The 20976-nt window shown below is 42.8% G+C and overlaps 1 protein-coding gene across 1 annotated transcript in view; it reads left to right on the top strand.

Annotated features, from left to right (window-relative positions):
* Positions 1 to 20976, top strand: part of LOC149283569 (dual specificity calcium/calmodulin-dependent 3',5'-cyclic nucleotide phosphodiesterase 1C-like) — a 342446-nt gene that overhangs the window by 237450 nt on the left and 84020 nt on the right. The window lies entirely within an intron of this gene.

Here is a 20976-nt window from a genome sequence, read left to right as displayed (position 1 = left end):
CCCGACTTACCAGTGCTTCCCTAGACTTCTAGGCGCACAGACCTCCACTGGCTGCCAGAGAGGAGGATCCAGGTCCTCTGCAGTGCTGCGGGGATCTGGATCTTAGTCTTGTAGTCAGACCTCTTTTTGAGGTCTGATTAGAAGACGACCTTGAATATAAGACGATGGTTATTTTTCAGCGCAAAAAACACATATATATATATAATTTACTGATGGCATGGTATCAATGCTTTGGCTGACTTAAGCAATCATTTTTTTAATTGATCTTTTGTGTTTGTTTTTTTTTATTATTTCTGAGGCGGCAGTCAGTGACTGATCACCACTCCCCACACACAGAGTGCAGACCACCAGGAACCAGCGTATGCGCACACTGCTACTAAAGTCATGATGTTCCATGCTGTCATGATTTGGCACACAAGGATACACCATCTCCTCAATAGCCGAAACAAGCCATTTAAAATATATAGAAATAAAATGTGGAAATTAAGAGATCATGCGTTAATATGTGGATGAATTGTCTGAATGAAGGAGAGCATGAGTTAATATGTGGATGAATTGTCTGAATGAAGGAGAGCATGAGTTAATATGTGGATGAATTGTCTGAATGAGGGAGAGCATGAATTAATGTGTGGATGAATTGTCTGAATGAGGGAGAGCATGAATTAATGTGTGGATGAATTGTCTGAATGAGGGAGAGCATGAATTAATGTGTGGATGAATTGTCTGAATGAAAGTATGAATTAGTGAGTGACTGTAAAAGTGTTTGTGTGTATCATAGATGTATAATTTTGGAAGGGCAAAGATGGCACAGCCCAGGCTGTTTGGGGACAAAGTTGACTTGTGCTGGGTTATTTGGGGACAAAGATGGCAAATCTTGTGTGTGTTATCTGGGTGCTGGTCAGGTTCTATGTGGGCACTGTGGACGCCAGAGCTGGCTTTGGGGTGTGCAACCTGTGATCTATGCCTGTAATTTAGTGGGTTTTAAATATACCTTTAATGCCATGTTTTGATGTAAATTCCAATTGATCTATACCTGCAAAGCTGGGTTTTTGTGTTATTCTGTAGATCCATATCTGCTATGCCATGTTTCCATACGTTATTTATGTATACCTGCAAATACAGGGTTTGTATGTCTTATTCAGTTGATTAATACCTGCAATGCTGTTTCCATGAATTTTTTTTGATGTATACCTGCAATGCTACGTTTCATATATTATTATTGTATACCTGCAGATATAGGCTTTGTATGTCTGATTCTGTTTATTTGATATATATACCTTCAGTGCTGATATCACAAGTGAATTTCAATTGATCTATACATGCAAAGCTGGGTCTGTGTGTTAATGTGTTGATCTATCGGCAGCAGGGTCTAATATATTATATTATATTAGATAAAAAAACGTGTATAAAAAAGACAGCATTCAGAAATAATGGACCCAGCCTTGGAACACATTTTGGAACTCAAAGGGTTATCACCTGGAAACAAGAAAAATGTGTGTTCATCTAATTGAAACAAAGGAGGTGTGAAGATTTTGGACCAATAGAAGAACAGATTAGATGATTTAAGGAGAGGGCGGGCAAGGGTTTTTTAGTTTATATTTTGTTATCTTATGTTTCTTGATGCATTATAACTAGTCCCTGATGAAGTCAGCACATGACGAAACACGTTGGACTTAGTTTCTTAAAGCATTAAGCATTTTTAATGGGCTATTTTAAATAAAGAGCTTTTGGAAGATACCCTGCCTGCCATTCGTTTGTATCCAGCAGATGACCGGTTTTTAAAACTTTGAGGTGGTTTTAAAAGTTCCAGCAAACCTCCAGAATTCCTAAGATACTGCACCTTTAAGATCGCCTGTATCTTGTGAGTGTGGCACAACTAGTGGGGGCTGTTTTAAACCTTTTGTGTGTGTTTGGGTGTTGGTGTGGCAGAACCTGCCCTGGTGTGTGTGTGTTCAGGTGTCAGTGTGGCAGACCCTGTCCTGGTGTGTGTGTGTGTGTGTGTTTGGATGTGGGTGTGGCAGAGCCTGTCCAGATGTGTGTGTTTGGGTGTCGGTGTGACAGAGCCTGTCCTGGGGTGTGTGTGGGTGTTGGTGTGGCAGAGCCTGTCCTGGTGTGTGTGTTCAGGTGTCAGTGTGACAGACGCTGTCCTGGTGTGTGTGTGTGTGTGTTTGGATGTGGGTGTGGCAGAGCCTGTCCAATTTGTGTGTGTTTGGGTGTCGGTGTGGCAGAGCCTGTCCTGGTGTGTGTGTTTGGATGTGGGTGTGGCAGAGCCTGTCCTGGTGTGTGTTTGGGTGTCGGTGTGGCAGAACCTGTCCTGGTGTGTGTGTTTGGGTGTCGGTGTGGCAGAACCTGTCCTGGTGTGTGTGTTTGGGTGTTGGTGTGGCAGAACCTGCCCTGGTGTGTGTGTTCAGGTGTCAGTGTGGCAGAGCCTGTCCTGGTATGTGTATGCGTGTGTTTGGGTGTCGGTGTGGCAGAGCCTGTCCTGGTGTGTGTGTTTTGATGTCGGTGTGGCAGAACCTGTCCTGGTGTGTGTTTGGGTGTTGGTGTGGCTGAGCCTGTCCTGGTGTGTGTGTTTGGGTGTTGGTGTGGCTGAGCCTGTCCTGGTGTGTGTGTTTAGGTGTCAGTGTGGCAGAGCCTGTCCTGATGTGTGTGTTTCCTGGCATTTAACTTACAATAGGAATTATTTCATTAATACTTATCCAGAGATGAAATGCCCTCCTGAACGTTTAAGGCCCTGAAATCATTTAATGAAAAAGTTTTAAGGTATTGTGTTATTTATTTCAATATATAAAATGTATTTTCTCACTAAATTGTGGCTTCAGGCTTCCCATGTTGAATGATCAATAACAAAAGTATCATTCCATAGCACATTACTTTTGGTAATTAATATATATATATATATATATATATATTTTTTTTTTTATTTTTTTTTTTTTCCAGTGGTATGATTTAATGGTGGAAATTATTAATGCCCCCCAGTTTGACTGTGGTGTCCTGTGTGCCCCCCCCCTATATATTGTTTCTAGAGTCGCCACTGATAACTGCTACCTTTGACATATGATTCACACTATTTAATGCTGTATTATCTTATTAAACTGTTGATTCTCAGATTGGCAGGTGTACTATTTGGTAATTTTTATAAAAATCAGCACACCTCCCTAGTGCAATATACACATAAGAAAGGCACATCACTGCCAATTATTGAGCTTTTAACATATGGTTCTCCATTTTTACTCTAGGGTATAGGGTTTTGAAATAGTCATTTCTTTTTTGTAATAATAATAATAATAATAATAATCTCCAGCTTTTGTATTAATCCCGATTAACTAAATCAGAATTTGGACTTGAAAATTAAAAACATTTAATTTCCTTTATGTGTATTACATTGCATTTCATGTACAAGAAAATAATGACTACACATTTAACACAGTGCACTTAATAAAAACATTACATGACTACATTTTGAATAGTAAAAATTGTGAACTACATTTTTCCTAGGCACATTTCTAGCAAATATATAAATGTTGCAGCTATAACTGGAAAAGTTATAAATAAATTATGCATTTGGATTTAAAACATAATAATTAATGAAAGGCCTTTTTTCTGGTTTTCAGTCATTCTTTTGGATTAATTCTAGTTCTTCATAAAGCCTTTTAATTTCAAATAGTGAAGTTAACTATATCTTCATTTGGAGCATGGTACTTAATTTACTAAGTTAAACTGAAGCCAAATGGTTGAGGATTTTCCTAAATCTCTCAATTAATCAGTCTGCACCAAGTATTTAAGTGCTTGTAACTGAAACATTTAATTTGATTTTCTAAACTCATTAATTAATGTCAAGGCATGCCAGGATTTGAGAGCTATAATGTATGATGAACTATCATGGGTTTCTACTTTATATCAGAAAACACGTCCACAGCTTTAACATATCCATGATTGTTGGCAAGTATGCTTTAAGGATTTATTAAAATTATTAAAGCATACTTTCCAGCACATGAGCCATCTGAGTATATGCTCTGATCTCTCCTGACAGGCTAAGGGAGCTCTAAAATGAATGGAGGTCTCAGATACAATACAGATCTCTATCGCAGCTCCCACATTGTCGTGTGTTGTCGGAATGCTTGCTGGATAGGTAGGGAGCGTAGAGCAGGGTGGCACCAGATGGAAGGAATAAGCCAAAGACAATGTCCGAGAGATAATCCGGGTCAGGGCAGGCAACGAAGCAGCAATAACGAGAAACAAGCCGAAGTCAAATACCGGGAGGTCGCGGCATGGTGCTGGGCAGCCAGGATGGGCCCGATGGAAAACTCGTAGCTTGGCAGGAGCGTGGATTTTGGACAAGGGTTCCCAGGATCGTTCCTCTGGACCATAGCCTTTCCAATGGATCAAGTACTCGAGGCGACCATAACGAATTTGAGGTTGGATGTAGAGAGCCATACTTTGTCCTCGACCTGATAACAAGGAACGGGTCTGCACCTGCGATCAGAATATCGCTTGTATTCCTTTTGGGCTCGGGAGAGATGTGATTTGAGGGTGTTCAGTCCCTGGTGAATGAAGAGTATATGTTCAGCAACAGACGGAATGGCTTGAGCTCGTATCCACAGTTGGCTTTGAAGGGAGACATCCCAATAGATTGTTGATAGCGGCTGTTGTAGCATCGGGAACCAGTCGTCTTGAACGGAGTTGATATAACAACGAAGATAGGTCTCCAGTATTTGGTTTGTCCTCTCGGTTTGACCATTGGTATGCGGATGGTATGCGGTGGATAAACGACGGTCGATACGTAGTCCATTACAGAAGGCGTTCCAGAAGCGAGACGTGAACTGGACCCATCTATCGGAGAGAATAGAATGTGGAATCCCATGAAGACGAAAAATAGCGTTAATGAAGAGCTCAGCGGTAGTGGAGGCATTGGGTGTTCCAGATGTGGGAACAAAGTGGGCCATCTTGGTGAGCCGGTCAACTACCACCATGATGGTGTCGCAGCGGTGAGACAAGGGTAGGTCAACGATGAAGTCTACAGTCACATCGGACCAAGGTTGTTCAGGAATGGGTAAAGGTTGTAACAGTCCAGCGGGTTTCGTGGAATTCCCTTTTGAACGGGCACAGGTATTGCATGATTGTACGTATAGCCATACGTCTCGCCCCATGTTTGGCCACCAATAGGTGCGTTGGGCCAATTTTAAGGTGCTTTTGACCCCTCCATGCCCAGCTAAGGGGTGGTCATGTACAGAATGAAGGACAACGGTTCTAGCTTTGGTGGGCACAAAAAGGAGTTTGTCCTTATATAAGAGTTCGTAATGCAGAGGAGGAAGACCAATGGTTTGTTTGGGATCCCGACTGTTTTCACGGATTTGGTTGAGGATGGAGCCCTGCGTGGCTAAAAAATGACCAGGCTGAAGGATGGTGTGGGTAGGCGAGGGACCCTCTTCGACATGATTATGGAGTCGGGAGAGAGCATCTGCCTTTCTATTTTGAGTCCCCGGGGCGATAGGTGATGTGAAGTTGAAAACAAGTGAAGTAGAGGGCCCACCGCGCTTGTCTGGGACACAAGCGGCGTGCCGACCGTAGATACTCCAGGTTGCGGTGATCAGTAATCACCGTGATAGGATGATCGGCCCCTTCCAGAAGATGTCACCATTCCTGTAAAGCGAGTAAAATGGCTAGCAGCTCCCGATCTCCGACACCGTAATTCCGTTCGAGGGACTGAGACGTTTTGAGAAAAAAGAAACTGGGTGGAGGAGGCTCTTCTCTTCGTGACGCTGTGAAAACACGGCACCAACAGCTGTTTCCAAGGCATCAACCTCCAGGAAGTAGGCTTTCCGGGGATCAGGAAGGATGAGGATGGGTGCTTCAGTGAACCTCCGTTTCAACTCATCAAAGGCCTGTTGGGCTTGTGGGGTCCATGGGAAGCGAGTGTTAGGCATGTGACAGGTTGCATGATTCGGGAGAAGCCTTTGATGAAGCGTTGGTAGAAGTTGGCGAACCCTAGGAACCGTTGGACTTCCTTGACTGAAGTTGGTACAGGCCATTGTAGCATAGTTGAGATTTTCCTGGGGTCCATCTCTATCCTCCCCAGTGTGATGATGTAGCCCAGAAATTCCACTTTTGTAGTCTCGAATACACACTTGAATCATGTGTTGTCTGTGTTTCTCCAAGGTGGGCGAGTAGACCAGTATATTGTAGATGACCACGAACCTGTCGAGCATGTCCCTGAAAACATCATTCAAAAAATGTTGAAAAATAGCGGGTGCATTGCATAACCCGAACGGCATTACCCGATACTCAAAATGGCCAAATCGAGTCCGGAACGCTGTCTTCCACTCATCCCCTTTGCGGATACGTATGAGATTGTGTGCTCCCAGAAGGTCAAGTTTGGAGAAGATACGAGCCTCACGTAGCCGATCCATCAATTCAGGGATTAGGGGAAGAGGATATTTATTCTTTATCGTTATCTTGTTGATTTCTCTATAGTCCACGCAGGGTCTTAGACCTCCGTCCTTCTTTCCAACAAAGAATATCCCGGCGCCGGCTGGGGATGTTGAAGGTCTGATAAAGCCCTTCTTTAAACTGTCATCCAGATAGTCCTTGAGCACCACCAGTTCAGGTTCTGATAGCGGAAAAATGCCACCGAACGGTATGGCCGCTCTGGGTTGCAAGTCTATAGGGCAGTCATAGGGGCGATGCAGGGGTAAGTGCTCGGCCTCCTTTTTATCGAACACCTTGCAGAAAACCATGTAGGGAGCGGAGAGTTGAAGACTTGAGCTTTCTCACGGGGTGATCCTATTGGTGAGAGCCAAAACGGAGTTAGATAGACACTGATGGCGACAATAGCGAGATGTAAACGAGATAGTACCGGTGGCCCATCGTATGAGAGGATCATGGAGACGGAGCCACGGTAAACCCAGGATCAGAGGAAACAAAGGTGATTTGACTTAATTAAACTTTATTGTTTTACAGTGTTTAACACGAGATATCAACGATATAGGCACAGTCTCTTTGATGACAGGTCCCGATTGAATGTTGCCCCTGTCCACGAGTTGAATCGTCAGTGGTTGGTGCTTGACTTGCGTGGGTATGCAGAGGGAGTCTGCCAAAGACAGGTCAATAAAGCATTCACTGGCACCCGAGTCGATGATAGCGGTTAAAGCAATCTTCTTATCTCCCCACTGCAGGGAAACAGGGAGAGATAGGTGAGGAGCGTTTTCCAAAAGCGTTGATGCCAAGTAAGTAGGTGGCTTACCTCAGCAGGCCAGTTCAAGGTAGTTGTGCACGATATGGCCCGCACCACCACAGTAGAGACACAAATTGGCTTGGCGCCTTCTGTTCTTCTCAGAGGCGGAGAGAGGTCCTCGAGTCAACCCGATTTGCATGGGTTCCTCAGCTGGAAGTCGTGGTGGGTTGTCAGGAGTGCGAGTAGGCACTGGGGAGTGCAAGAAAGGTGCGGAAGGGGCGGCACGTTCCAGTTGTCATTCCCGAAGACGTCGGCCCATTTGGGTGACGAGGAAGATAACTTCTTCCAGGGTGCCGGGAGCCCCTACCCGAGCTAGCTCATCCTTGAGTGTGTCAGACGGGCCTAGGCAAAATTGATGCAATAAAGCGGGTTCATTCCATGCAGTTTCAACTGCAACCCACCGGAATTCTGCAGTATAGTCCTCAACGGGCCGGCGTCCTTGCCTCAGGGCACGCAAAGTGGTTTCTGCTGAAGCCATTCTATGGGGATCATTGTACAAAGCGTCCATAGCCCGACGAAAGGCTTGCCATGTGGCTAGAGCCGGGTGGTTTACATGTAGGAGGTGGTGTGCCCATGTCATAGGGCCGCCTGTCAACAAGGAGATAGCCGTACGGACTTGTACAAAGTCTGTGGCGTACGTTCTTGGTTTGAGCGCGAAGAGGAGTTCACAGGCTGTGATAAAGGATTGATACCGCGTGCGGTCTCCATCAAATCGTTCGGGTAGGTTGACATGGGGCTCTGGTGCAGCGGCCGCCCCCTCATCAGGGAGACCCTGATAAGGTATCGGGGGAGGTGGTGGAATCCCCATAGGAGGGCCCGCTTGCAGTGCTTTGAGTCTGAAGCTGGTGTTGCTGATCCTGTACACCCTGAACAGTCTGTGTCAGCGTAACAAGTTGCTGGGTCAATGCTTGAATGGCTTCGGCCACTCGTGCAGGCTCCATGGGCTTAGTTATTCTGTCGGAATGCTTGCTGGATAGGTAGGAAGCGTAGAGCAGGGTGGCACCAGATGGAAGGAATAAGCCAAAGACAATGTCCAAGAGGTAATCCAGGTCAGGGCAGGCAGCGAAGGAGCAATAACGAGAAACAAGCCGAAGTCAAATACCAGGAGGTCAAACATGAAAAATGCAGGATAAATGGGGAATGGCACAGAGCAGAACAGAGCAGAGCAGAGGTATCACTGTACTTAGGAGATGTTGCTGAATACATATTGGAGGGGTAAATGAAGTAAAATGTATGTAAAAAAGGGAAAAAATTACTACCACAGACTTTGTTTATGGCTGGTGAAAGAATTAGTGCCTGTATTTGAAATACCCTGGGGTGTCTAGTTTTCAAACATGTATGGTTTGATGGAGGAAGATTGATGGAGGCTTCAAATATGTCCCAAAATAGACATGGGGCAGAATTTTCAATATGTCAAAATTCCAAGTTGAAAAACTGAATTGTGCATATCCCAAATGTAGCCTATTACCCCCCAAAACAACCCGACAAACCCATGCATGGGTGGAATCATTGTACTTAGGAGATGTTGCAGAACACATTTTGGGGTGCTGTTTGACAGTGACATATGACAGGAGCTGTAAGTTCATACCTGAAGTAGAATGTGTGTGGAAAAAAAACGCAACAATATTAATACCTTAAGGTTTGACAAAGGCTGGTGGTAGAATTAGTGTATGGAAAGAGTTAAAATTCCAGCATTTGAAAAATCCTGAGGTGTCTAGTTTTATGGGGGCAAATTGAAGCAGCCAACTTCAAAGATGTCCCAAATAGGACATGGGGGCAGTATGTCCATATTTTAAAAAATGGTTTTAAAATAGCAATTGGGTATTTCAAAACTTAGGACAAATATTATAATCTATTTAGCAGTTTTTTTCATTAGCTTTTGTAGACGAATAAAATATAAATTTTTCCTCTATTTTTTTGAGCCTGGCCCTATTTTGGGGAGATAAACCATGTAAAATAGTAATAGTATGTCCTGCATGTTAATCACCTCCAGCACCACCCTTCTTTTAATCTGCCAGATGCACTGCTGATGCATAGGCACAGTAAATCCATCAGTAAAAATTCCAAGGTTGGAAGACGGAAATGCACATGCTCAAATTTGGACCATGTAATGATCCATAATTATGCCAAGCCTATGCATGTGGTACATTGTTGAACTCAGGGGGTGCTGCTAAATGAAAATTGTGAGGTTTTTTTGTATGTTCACATATCCAATCAAAACAGCTGGTGAAATTGTAAATGTTTGAGAAAAACTAATATTATTTTTTCCCCTCCAACTTTGAAAGATGTTGGTGTGAAAACAGATGCATACAGCATGCCTATATACCCCTAGGGAGATATCCTGGAATGTCTAGTTTTCAAAAATAGTTGGGTTAAGTGGAATCACCATACTAGCTCAAATGAGACACGAACCCAGTATCTAGATCAGAGAATGAAAATGTGCATGTTCCAACCCCATAACATCCCAACACGTGACATACTATGTATGTGGAACTTGGCTATATCTAGGAAATTATATTGAATGAAAATTAAGATCTGTATTTGCACATATTCTGTTTAAAAAAAAAAAAAATCAAGTAAGTAAGAAAGTAAAATAGTGTAAAATGCGACCTTAATGGGTTAAAGAAAGATACTAGGCTGGTAAATCCATACATTCTAGATTTACATTCAAATCGAAAAAATGATAATGTGACTGTTTGTTTATTGCAGAATCTTACTTCTTCTGACAAATATGAAATGCAAGAAATTTTGAAAATGCAATTGAGAACTCAATTTTTCCACAACCATTTGGGTTGGATACCATGTCACGTTGGCATCTTCATATAGTGATTTTTCTTTTTGTTTGAAACAAGGGAAATTCCCAGTATGTTTAAGTTTGGCAATGAGCATAACCAAAAGTCAGAGTCTTTTAAGTAAAGTTGGAAAGTTGGAATATATATATATATATATATATATATATATATGCAGGTGCTAACTGATATTTAGTCATGGACAATTGTATATTCAGACAAAATAATTATTAGTTTGTATGGCTCTAATGGTTAATTATTATCTATATGTGTACAAATAAAACTTACTTGTAAACATATGGGTAAAAGTCCTCATGGAAAACATGGTTCAATAGTGTCAACACTAACAAAAGGGATATCTAAAATATAAATTCTAGTGACTTAAGAAAAAAAGCTGTGTCCTCATTTCTTTAGGGATTTGTACTTGGATTTGTCCTCATTATAAATTGCAAGTACTTTACCATCTGGTTGCATGGAGTTCATTTTAAGGACATGATTGCTATGCTGTGCAATAGTATGTCATGTTAGAGAATGTCCTAAAGGTTTCAATAGATTGAATTAACAAGTCTAATGTGCTATAGCACTGCTAAGTGTGACTTGTCATATACATCTAGTATTAGGTGAAATATTATTATTATTATTAGACAATGCAGTAGAGATGCATGTAATGCTAGCAGAATGCTTGGTTGTATAGCGAGAGGTATGAGCAGTAGAAAGAGGGAAGTGCTCATGCTGTTGTACAGATCACTGGTGAGGCCTCACTTGGAGTATTGTGTACAGTACTGGAGGCCGTATCTCCAGAAGGATATAGATATGTTGGAGAACGTGCAGAGAAGGGCTTCTAAAATGGTTCATGGATTACAGGATAAAACTTACCAGGACAGGTTAAAGCAGACCTGGGCAAAGCACGGCCCGCGGGCCACATCCGGCCCGCTGAATAGCTCGGACCGGCCCGCAAAGAGTGTCCTGGTGACTCACCAATGAGTCCGGTGTCCCCCCCCGCCCCGGTCACTTACCTTAAACTCCTGTGTTGGAAGCGTTTGTCTCGGGTGCCGGCGCTTTACGCTGGGCGCCGGCATATGACGTCAGACGCCGGCGATCAGCAGTGAAGCGCCGGCACCCGAGACAAACGCCTCACGCTTCCAACACAGGAGTTTAAGGTAAGTGACCGGGGCGGGGGGGGGAGATCCTGAGAAGGGGGGGTTAGGGAGTTAGAGGGGAGATACTGAGAAGGGGGGGTTAGGGAGTTAGAGGGGAGATACTGAGAAGGGGGCTTAGGGAGGGAGGTCTTACTGTGTGTGTGTGTCTTACTGTGTTTGTGTGTGTGTGTCTTACTGTGTGTGTGTGTATCTTACTGTGTCTGTGTGTGTCTCACTGTGTCTGTGTGTGTCTTACTGTGTCTGTGTGTGTCTTACTGTGTCTGTGTGTGTCTCACTGTGTCTGTGTGTGTCTTACTGTGTCTGTGTGTGTCTTACTGTGTCTGTGTGTGTCTCACTGTGTCTGTGTGTCTTACTGTGTCTGTGTGTGTCTTACTGTGTCTGTGTGTGTCTCACTGTGTCTGTGTGTGTCTCACTGTGTCTGTGTGTGTCTCACTGTGTCTGTGTGTGTCTCACTGTGTCTGTGTGTATCTTACTGTGTCTGTGTGTGTCTCACTGTGTCTGTGTGTGTCTTCCTGTGTCTGTGTGTGTCTCACTGTGTCTGTGTGTGTCTTACTGTGTCTGTGTGTGTCTTACTGTGTCTGTGTGTGTCTCACTGTGTCTGTGTGTGTCTTACTGTGTCTGTGTGTGTCTTACTGTGTCTGTGTGTGTCTTACTGCGTGTGTCTTACTGTGTTCATAGCTTATTCAGTTATTGTAATAAATATTTTAGCCCATTTTTTAGCTCAAAATATTTTTTCCTTTTTTTTCTCCTCTAAAATCTAGGTGCGTCTTATCAGCAGGTGCGTCTTATAGAGCGAAAAATACGGTATGCACTCCGAAGCCTTGTTCATTTTGTTCACTTCTGTGCTGTGCTAATAGTTATTCAGGCCTTACTTATTCAAGCACCTCTACCAATGACGTAGGCTTGAATAACTTTATTAAACAGCACATAAGTTAACAAAATGGACAAGGCTTCGGAGTTTGTAGTTTGTAGAGGTCTGGCCCTCTAAAACCATTCCAATTTCTCATGTGGCCCCATGGGAAAATTAATTGCCCACCCCTGGGTTAAAGGATCTTAACATATATAGCCTGGAAGAAAGAGGTGACAGGGGGTATATGATAGAAACATTTAAATACTTAAAGGGAATCAACAAATAAAGGAAAATAGTTTATTTTAAATGAGAAAGACTACCACAACAAGAGCACATAGTCATAAGCTAGAGGGGCAAAGGTTTAAAGGTAACATCAGGAAATATTACTTTACAGAAAGGGTAGTGGATGTATGGAATAGCCTTCCCACAGAAGTGGTAGATTTTAGTACAGTAAACACATTTAAGCAAGCATTGGATAGGCATAAGGCCAAGCTAGATATAGGATAAGGCCAGGTACTAAGGAAAGTACTCAGAAGTTTGGCAGACTGGATGGGCCTAATGTTTCTTCTCTGCCATCACTTTCTATGTTTCTATGTGGGCACATGGGGAACCATCTATAGTTGTAGGAACTATATAGTACATTTCATCTTTGTACAGCGCTGCGGAATCTGTCGGCGCTTTACAAAGAAAGTATAATAATAATTTCATTAAGAAACTAAAACCCTTTGTGTTGAAAATGTTATTTATGATTAACTATGGATTTATCTCATAGCTTATATAACAGGGGCATCCCCAATAGTGTGTGGTATGGATAGGGTGACTACATGTCCCAGATTACCAGGGACAGTCCCGCAATGGGACTTTAAGTCCCGGGTCCTGGACAGCCTCAATCTGGGACAATGCATTGTCCCGGAATGAGAATGAAGGAGATCTCAACCAATCAGGAGAGACTTCTCAACACTCCTGATTGGCTGAGAGTTCAGAAGCCTCTCCTGTTAGGCTGGGTCCATCCTTCATGCCAAGCTTAGTGTAAACTGCAGCCAGCACCAGGTATGTGCTTATGTGACTGTGTTTGTCTATTTGCATGTCTGTGTAATGTCTTGCAATAAAGGGGTTAATCCTCTGAATCTGCTCATGTCTGGTAACAGAGGATTTAATTCTCTGAATCTGCTCATTTCTGGTAATAGAGAGGTTAATTATCTGAAACTGATCATGTCTGTAATGATTGTATGGATATTATAATATAAAGATATTATTCAATTTGAAATCAACATGATTCCCAAAGCTAATAATAAATATCAAATGCATTTTATGTGTATGTGATGGTGTGTATATGTGAATCAGTGTGTAAGTGAGAAATATGAAGTATATGTGTCCCTGAATGGCAGAAATAATATGTGGTCACCCTAGGTATATGACCCTTAATTCTTAAGAAGATAGGCCATTGCATGATGTCCAGTAGTGGGTTTGTGTGTGGGGGCAGTAGTATATTTGTAGTATACACGACCAAGGGCAGCATGGACCCGGCGTGCTGTATCTTACCAGTGTACAGCAGCATTTTAATGAAGACTATACAGCCTATGCTAAGCTGTAAAAAAGCCACTGTAGCTTAAATAGGTCAGTTGGGGAAATCAAAAGCCAGCAACCAGACCATTGTTTGGCGGGATTTGGAGGGTTTGATCGGATCAGTTGTTTCAATGGTGAAAGCCAGGGTTGATACTATCCCCTGTGACAGTAAAGTGGAGCTTTGATAGCTAGAGTCCAATATGAACTGGCATTTTAAATACCAGATGACTGATGGCTTCCTTGGATGCCATAGAGGAACTAAGAATTTTCTTCAAGAGTTCACCAGGGAGGCGGTTCTTTTAAATAGGGGACGACTGATTACTTTAAAAAAAATTTTTTTTGTCAGATCCACAGATTTATGACTGCTTAAATTTGTTAGAATTCTTTGTTCGAAACACGCAATATATAAAACTTCTGACCCTGACCCCATTTCTCTAATTACTTTCTGGACCTCTTGTCTCTGAGATGACAGCAGCACATCCGTGCTCTCCATAATCGTTAGCTTCTTTCTTAGGTTTTCAGCTTTCTAGTGATGATCTAAGAGCCTCTGTGTCCAGGACTTCAGGAACAACTATGTCTCCATATCCTCAAGATAGTTCCAAAGTATTTGTAGTGGCATTTCCCACATTCACCATCTCCAGCAGTGAGCTTGACAAACTCAGCCATTCTGTTTACAGACTTCCAACATCAAAGAACAATTTTCTTATTATATGTTTGCTGCTGCCGACCTAATTTTCATATTGGGGACAAGTTCATCTTGGAGCAGAGCAAAACTAGTGCAGTGTGCATTCCTGGTGGAAAGTGTACCTTCAGCAAATTGCTGCAACATTGCAAGTATTATCAGGAGAGTCTGTACCATGTGTTATCCAGGTAAGCGATGCACATGCACCCAGCCATCCACGTGATGTAAAAAAAAGGTGATTCATCAGACCAGGCCACCTTCTTCCATTGCTCCGTGGTCCAGTTCTTATGTTTCGGCAGTGGACAGGGGTCAGCATGGATACCCTGTCTGGTCGGCGGCTACGCAGCCCCATACGCAACATACTGAGATGCACTGTGTGTTCTGACACCTTTCTATCAGAACCAGCAGTAAATTTTTCAGCAATTTCAGATACAGTAGCTTGTCTGTTGGATTTGACCACACGGGCTAGCCTTCAACCCCCACATGCATCAATGAGCCTAAGCCACCCATGACCCTGTCGCCGGTTTACCGCTTTTCCTTCCTTGGACCACTTTTGATAGTTACTGACCACTGCAGACCAGGAACTCCCAATAAGAATTGCAGTTATGGAGATTCTCTGACCCAGACGTCTAGTCATCACCGTTTGGCCCTTGTCAAAGTGGCTCAGATCCTTACACTTGCCCATTTTCCTGCTTCTAACAACAAGGATGAAATGTTCACGTATTGCCTAATATATCCAACCCACAGGAACAATGATAACAAGATTATCAATGTTATTCACTTCAACTGTTAGTGGTCATAATGTTATGGCTGATCAGTGTATATATACCGTATTTGCTCGATTATAAGACGACCCTGATTATAAGACGACCCCCCAAAATCTGAATATTGATTTAGGGAAAAAAAAAAAAAAAAGCCTGAATATAAGACGACCCTATAGGAAAAAAGTTTTACCAGTAAATGTTAATTCATGTAAACTATTAAATTTTTTAATAAAAGCTATGATTGAGAAAAATATTTTTTTGTTTTTATTTACTTGTATTTTCCAACCTGCCCCCCAGTTACGCACATCTGCCCCCAGGCTTGCCACTCCAATATGGCCCATGATATGCCTTTTAACCCTCTATATGCCACTGTGCCCCATGATATGCCTTTTAACCCCCTATGTGCCACTCTGCCTCCAGAAATGCCTTATACCCCTATATCCCATTCTGGCATATAGGGGGTTAAAAGGCATATTATGGGGCAGAGTGGCATATAGGGAGGTATAAGGCATTTCAGGAGGCAGAGTGGCGTATAGAGGGTTAAAAGGCATTTCTGGAGGCAGAGTGGCATTTAGGGGGTTAAAAGGCATTGTATAGAGCACTCTGCCTCCAGAAATGCCTTATACCCCTATATGCCACTCTGGCATTTAGGGGGTTAAAAGGCATATTATGGGGCAGAGTGGCATATAGGGAGGTATAAGGCATTTCAGGAGGTAGAGTGGCGTTAAGGGGGTTAAAAGGCATTTCACAGAGCACTCTGCCTCCAGAAATGCCTTATGCCCCCATTTAACACCATCCCCCCCCCCACACACACACTTACCGGTGCTTCCAATTTCCTGTTGTATTGCCGGGCCAGCGGGTTGACGTCTACGCGATTCGCTGCAGCCGGAAGGAGGTGGAGTTGGCAGCGGGGGTTTGTCTGCGTCCATCGCGCAGACCTTCCCCGGCTGTCAGAGATCAGAGTTTCCCGGCACCGGTGCGGGGAACTCTGATCTCTGACAGTCGGGGAAGGTCTGCGCGATGGATGCAGACAACCCCCGCTGCTAGCCACACCTCCTTCCGGCTGCAGCATAAGTTGTCTATGCGGATCGTGTAGACGTCAACCAGCTGCCCCGGCAATACAGCAGGAAATTGGAAGCACCGGTAAGTGTGTGTGGGGTGGGGGGGAGTGTTAAATGGGGGGGGAGACAGAAGGATCCAGCATTGTCCGAAATGTCTTGGTATGCTGAAGGGGACATAACAAGACATTTTGGACAATGCTTTACCCACAGAGACACTCCAAAATCTTAAGGAAATCCTTCCCAGAAGTGTGGCAGTTGTGTATAGCTGCAAATGGGGGACCAACTAGAGCCCTGTGCGGGACTGTTTTTTTAATCCTGCTCCCGCCCACTCCCGCTGATTTTGTGTCCAATCCCGCCCGCTCCCGCAATGTGCGTGTTCCACTCCTGCCCGGTCCCGCCACATATGTGGCCAATCCCGCCCACTCCCACCACATAAGTGGTCAATCACGCCCACCCCCCAGCTGAACTGCAGATTTCCCATTGTCCTTAAGGGGATAAAGAATTATTATTTTGTAAGCCGTTTTAGGAACGAAACTCTATTAGATGTGGATTTGAGATTCTGTGCTATGACTTTACATAAGATTTTCCATAATTATTTATAGGTCACTGTCATAACTGGGAACCTTTTTGCCTGTATTACGGTGTCTACTATTATCATGCTTTCTTTTTGATAAAGCCATTTATCTGGCACCCTAACCATTTCTTCCTTCTCTAGCACATTCTTCTCATATGACCTTATCGATCTGTGTTTCCAAAGAGTGGCCCTTACACTGGTACCAATATGTGGATTATTCTTTTTACGGTATACTAAAGGAGGTGCTCAGCTGGGTCACATAACACAACACTATATGATCTTGTATTAGTAACACAGCAGCTTGCACAGAGAGTGATAGGCTGTGTGCAAGGTAAGAGTATGGGTGATGTTAGTGTGCAGTGATAGAGGGCCTAATGGTGAGTTTCCATATGCTATTAAAGTGAGTTTTTGTTAGCATATGGTATGGTGTTAGAGTGTGTTAACATAAGGTATTAATGTGATTCGGTGTGTTAGCATATGGTGTAAGTTATATGATGTTAGAGTGAGTTTGTGTGTTAATGTTTGGTATTAGTGTGTGTTTGTGTAAAAGTGAGTTTGCATGTTAGTATGTTTTAGTCCGTGTGTGCATGTGGTCGCAGAAATCCTGCACCCAGACACCAGAAACCCTAGGCTCTGCCCTGACCCAAACATGCCTTCCCTGTTTAAGTGGGTCAGGCCCTATTTTGTGCCCAAATCCCCCAGCCCTCCCATTCCTTTCAAGGTGTCCTTTTCTAGGAGATGAGAATGTCTGGTGTTCACGACTGTGACACTGTGTTTTACAGCTCTAAAAGTCAAATTTTCTTTTAGAAAAAACAGAAAAAAGTATTATATTTTGTACATAAAATGCTTTATACTAAATTATTTTCTCAATTACCTAAGTTACTGTAAGTAGATCACGGTCACGTAAAAAAGTATCATACTATATGTGGTACAATTCTTAATTGGTTCTATATTTTATTGCACCTGTTTCTGTTTGAATAGCAAAACTTCATAGACTAAGTAAGACACAACAACATAATACTAGTTATTGAGAACATTAAACAATGTAAAATAATGTAAGGTCAGTTACTACCTGAAACAAGCAGGAATGTCAGTAATTTTAATCAATTCTTCCATTATTTCTAAACTAATATTTTTTCATATTTGCATTTTACAGACGTATCGGGCCGTAGTTAAGTGCTAAGCAGAATAAAAGTAACTGAATAGCAATCCTTCCATAAGCCACAATGGAAAAATTAGATAAACGCAGCATTGGTATTTTTTATTTATTTATATTTTATTTTTATTCTATGTTTTCCCATTGCTGTCAATGGAATTACTTTCGCTGGCAATTGAATCCTATCAATTGTTAATTATCAGAGTGGAGACCAACAGATGTCTAACAAGCTATTGCTTATAGGATAGGCCTTAAAAAAGGCAATATTTGCAGAAAAATAGTTTTTTCTTCTGCTAATTTAGTAAATTATAGCACATACATACTTAATCATTTGATCAAAAATCGGGCAGCTTTTGCAGGTGTTTAAAAGAAGAAGGATAAGAAGGTGAGATGCTTTATTGATGCCTAAAGAAATGGTTTATGCTTTTTTTCTCACTTGTTTTTACATTTGTGTTTCTGCAAAAAAAAAACTAATTTATGCACACACTTAACAAATTAATTCATATTGTCCCTTTCAAAATCCTACCTGTAAGAGCAGAATAAAAACAGCCATAGAAATATTTTCATTAGGCAGATTGATTAATCAGAAGTTACATAGAGAAGTAAGATAATTATATAGTTGTGTGAAAAAGAAAGCATACCCTCTGTGAATTCTATAGTTTTACATATCATGGAGAGGGTTCAAAGACGGGCAACCAGAGTAATAAAGGGAGTGGGAGGACTACAGTACCCAGAAAGATTATCAGAATTAGGGTTATTTAGTTTGGAAAAAAGACGGTTTAGGGGGGATTTAATAACTATGTATAAATATATAAGGGGACAGTACAGAGATCACTCCCAGGACCTATTTATACCCAGGACTGTATCTATAACAAGGGGACATCCTCTACGGTTGGAGGAAAGAAGGTTTCTACACCAGCACAGACGGGGGTTCTTTACAGTAAGAGCGGTGAGATTATGGAACTCTCTGCCAGAGGAAGTGGTAATGGTAAACTCAATAAAAGAGTTCAAAAGGAGCCTGGACGTGTTTCTTGAAAGCAATAATATTACAAGTTATGGATATTAGATTAATAGGGACAGAATGTTGATCCAGGGATTTATTCTGATTGCCATATTTGGAGTCGGGAAGGAATTTTCCCCCTGGTATGGGGCAATTGGCATCTGCTTCATAAGGGTTTTTTTGCCTTCCTCTGGATCAACACAGTAGGGACACAATATGTATATAGGTTGAACTTGATGGACTTTGGTCTTTTTTCAACCTTATGAACTATGTTACTATGTTACTATGTATGGCATAATAATAACCATCTGTTCCTTAGCAGGTCTAAAAATCACAACCTCAGATAACCAACAAGACATGACATATTACTGTACACCGTGTCATGAGTTATTCAACAAAAGTAAAGCCAAAATGGAGAAGCCATGTGTGAAAAACTAAGTACACCTTATGATTCAATAGCTTGTAGAACCATCTTTAGCAGCAATAACTTGAAGTAATCACATTCTGTATGACTTTATCAGTCTCTCACATTGTTGTGGAGGATTTTTGGCCCACTCTTCTTTACAACGTTGCTTCAGTTCATTGAGGTTTGCAGCATTTGTTCATGCACAGCTATCTTAAGGTCCCACCAAAGCATTTCAATTGGATTGAGGTCTGGACTCAGTCATTGCAACACCTTGATTCTTTCTTTTTTCAGGCATTCTGCTGTAGATTTGGTGGTGTGCTTGGGATCATTGTCCTGTTGCATGACCCAATTTCAGCTAAGCTTTAGCCTTCAGACAGATGGCCTCGCATTTGACTCCAAAATACTTTGGTATACAGAAGAGTTCATGGTCGACTCAATTACTGCAAAACAAGCCCAAATCCTCACCTCTCCACCGTGCTTTACATTTTGTATGTAAGGGCACTGGGTGCCGGATCAGGTAGGAGTCTCGATGCAGGTTCAGATTCAAAGCATGGCCAAAGGCAAGCTGACGATGTATTCAGTTCAAGGCTGCTCTCCACTTTAGCCTTATAACTTATAAACTTGGAATGACAAGCTCAGTACAGGCAGGAAACTGGAAATGCACCGGCAAGGCAAACGGCAGGAGCACGTCTGGAAGCCCTCTGGAAGGGCACAAGACAGGAGCGCGGCTGGGAGCCCTCTGGCAGGGTACACGACAGGAGCACTACTGGAAGCCTTCTGGTAGGGCACACGGTAGGAGCACATCTGGAAGCCCTCTGGCAGGTCACATGGCAGGAGCACGGCTGGAAGCCCTCTGGTAGGGCACATGGCAGGAGCACGGCTGGAAGCCTTCTGGCAGGGATACTGGTGGACTGCAGCAGACTGGCAGGTGGCAGCAGGAAGCAGACAGACTGCAGCAGATCCGAAGAATAGTCGCAGTCCAAGCCAAAGGTCAGAAACCAGAATATCAGGTCAAAGAACTAGGTCAGAGTCCAAAGCCAAGAGTCAACACAGAAGCAAATCAATAGCTCAGTGTACAAAGGCCAGGAATACAATGCTCTAGCACTGATTTTAGGATAATGCCCAGTTTATATTGGGCCTTAATTGACTGAACGAGGGGCAGGTGTCTTAAGAGCATGCAGGAACAACATAGTCCAAAGAGAGGCAGAAGGAAACAGCAACCCAAGATCCACCTGGTGGAGTAATGGATAAGTGAATCACATAAAATGCACAAGGTTGCAGATTCCAACTCCTGCGGATCCCGACATGGTATGAGGTGTTTCTGCTGAGATGCTGTGTTTGGTTTTTCGCCAAGTGTGGCGCTGTGGATTATGGACAAACATCTCCACTTTGGTCTCGTCTGTCAAAAGGAAATTGCTCCAGAAGTCTTGTAGTTTGTTCAGATGCAACTTTGCAAACCTAAGCGGTGTTGCCAAGCTCTTTTTAAAGAGAAGAGGCTTTTTATTGAACTTTAAATTGATGGACTTGGAAATGGTCTTACAACGCTTCGCAGATTGCTGGACAACAACAATTGCTTATCTAAGATCATTACTGATATCTCTCCTCCTTGGCATTGTGTTAACACATACCTGAATGCTCCAGACCAGCAAACTGCTAAATGTTAGGCTTTTATAGTGGTGGTCAAACTTGCTGATGATCAACCCCTTAATGACAAAGCCCGTACATGTACGGGCT

Source organism: Sceloporus occidentalis, unplaced genomic scaffold (genome assembly GCF_023333645.1).
Source record: "Sceloporus occidentalis isolate IW3139 unplaced genomic scaffold, rSceOcc1.0.p SCAF_102, whole genome shotgun sequence".
Classification (NCBI taxonomy): domain Eukaryota; kingdom Metazoa; phylum Chordata; class Lepidosauria; order Squamata; family Phrynosomatidae; genus Sceloporus; species Sceloporus occidentalis.
The sequence above is the reverse complement of the archived record's forward strand: the minus strand, read 5'-3'. Positions and strand labels throughout refer to the sequence as shown.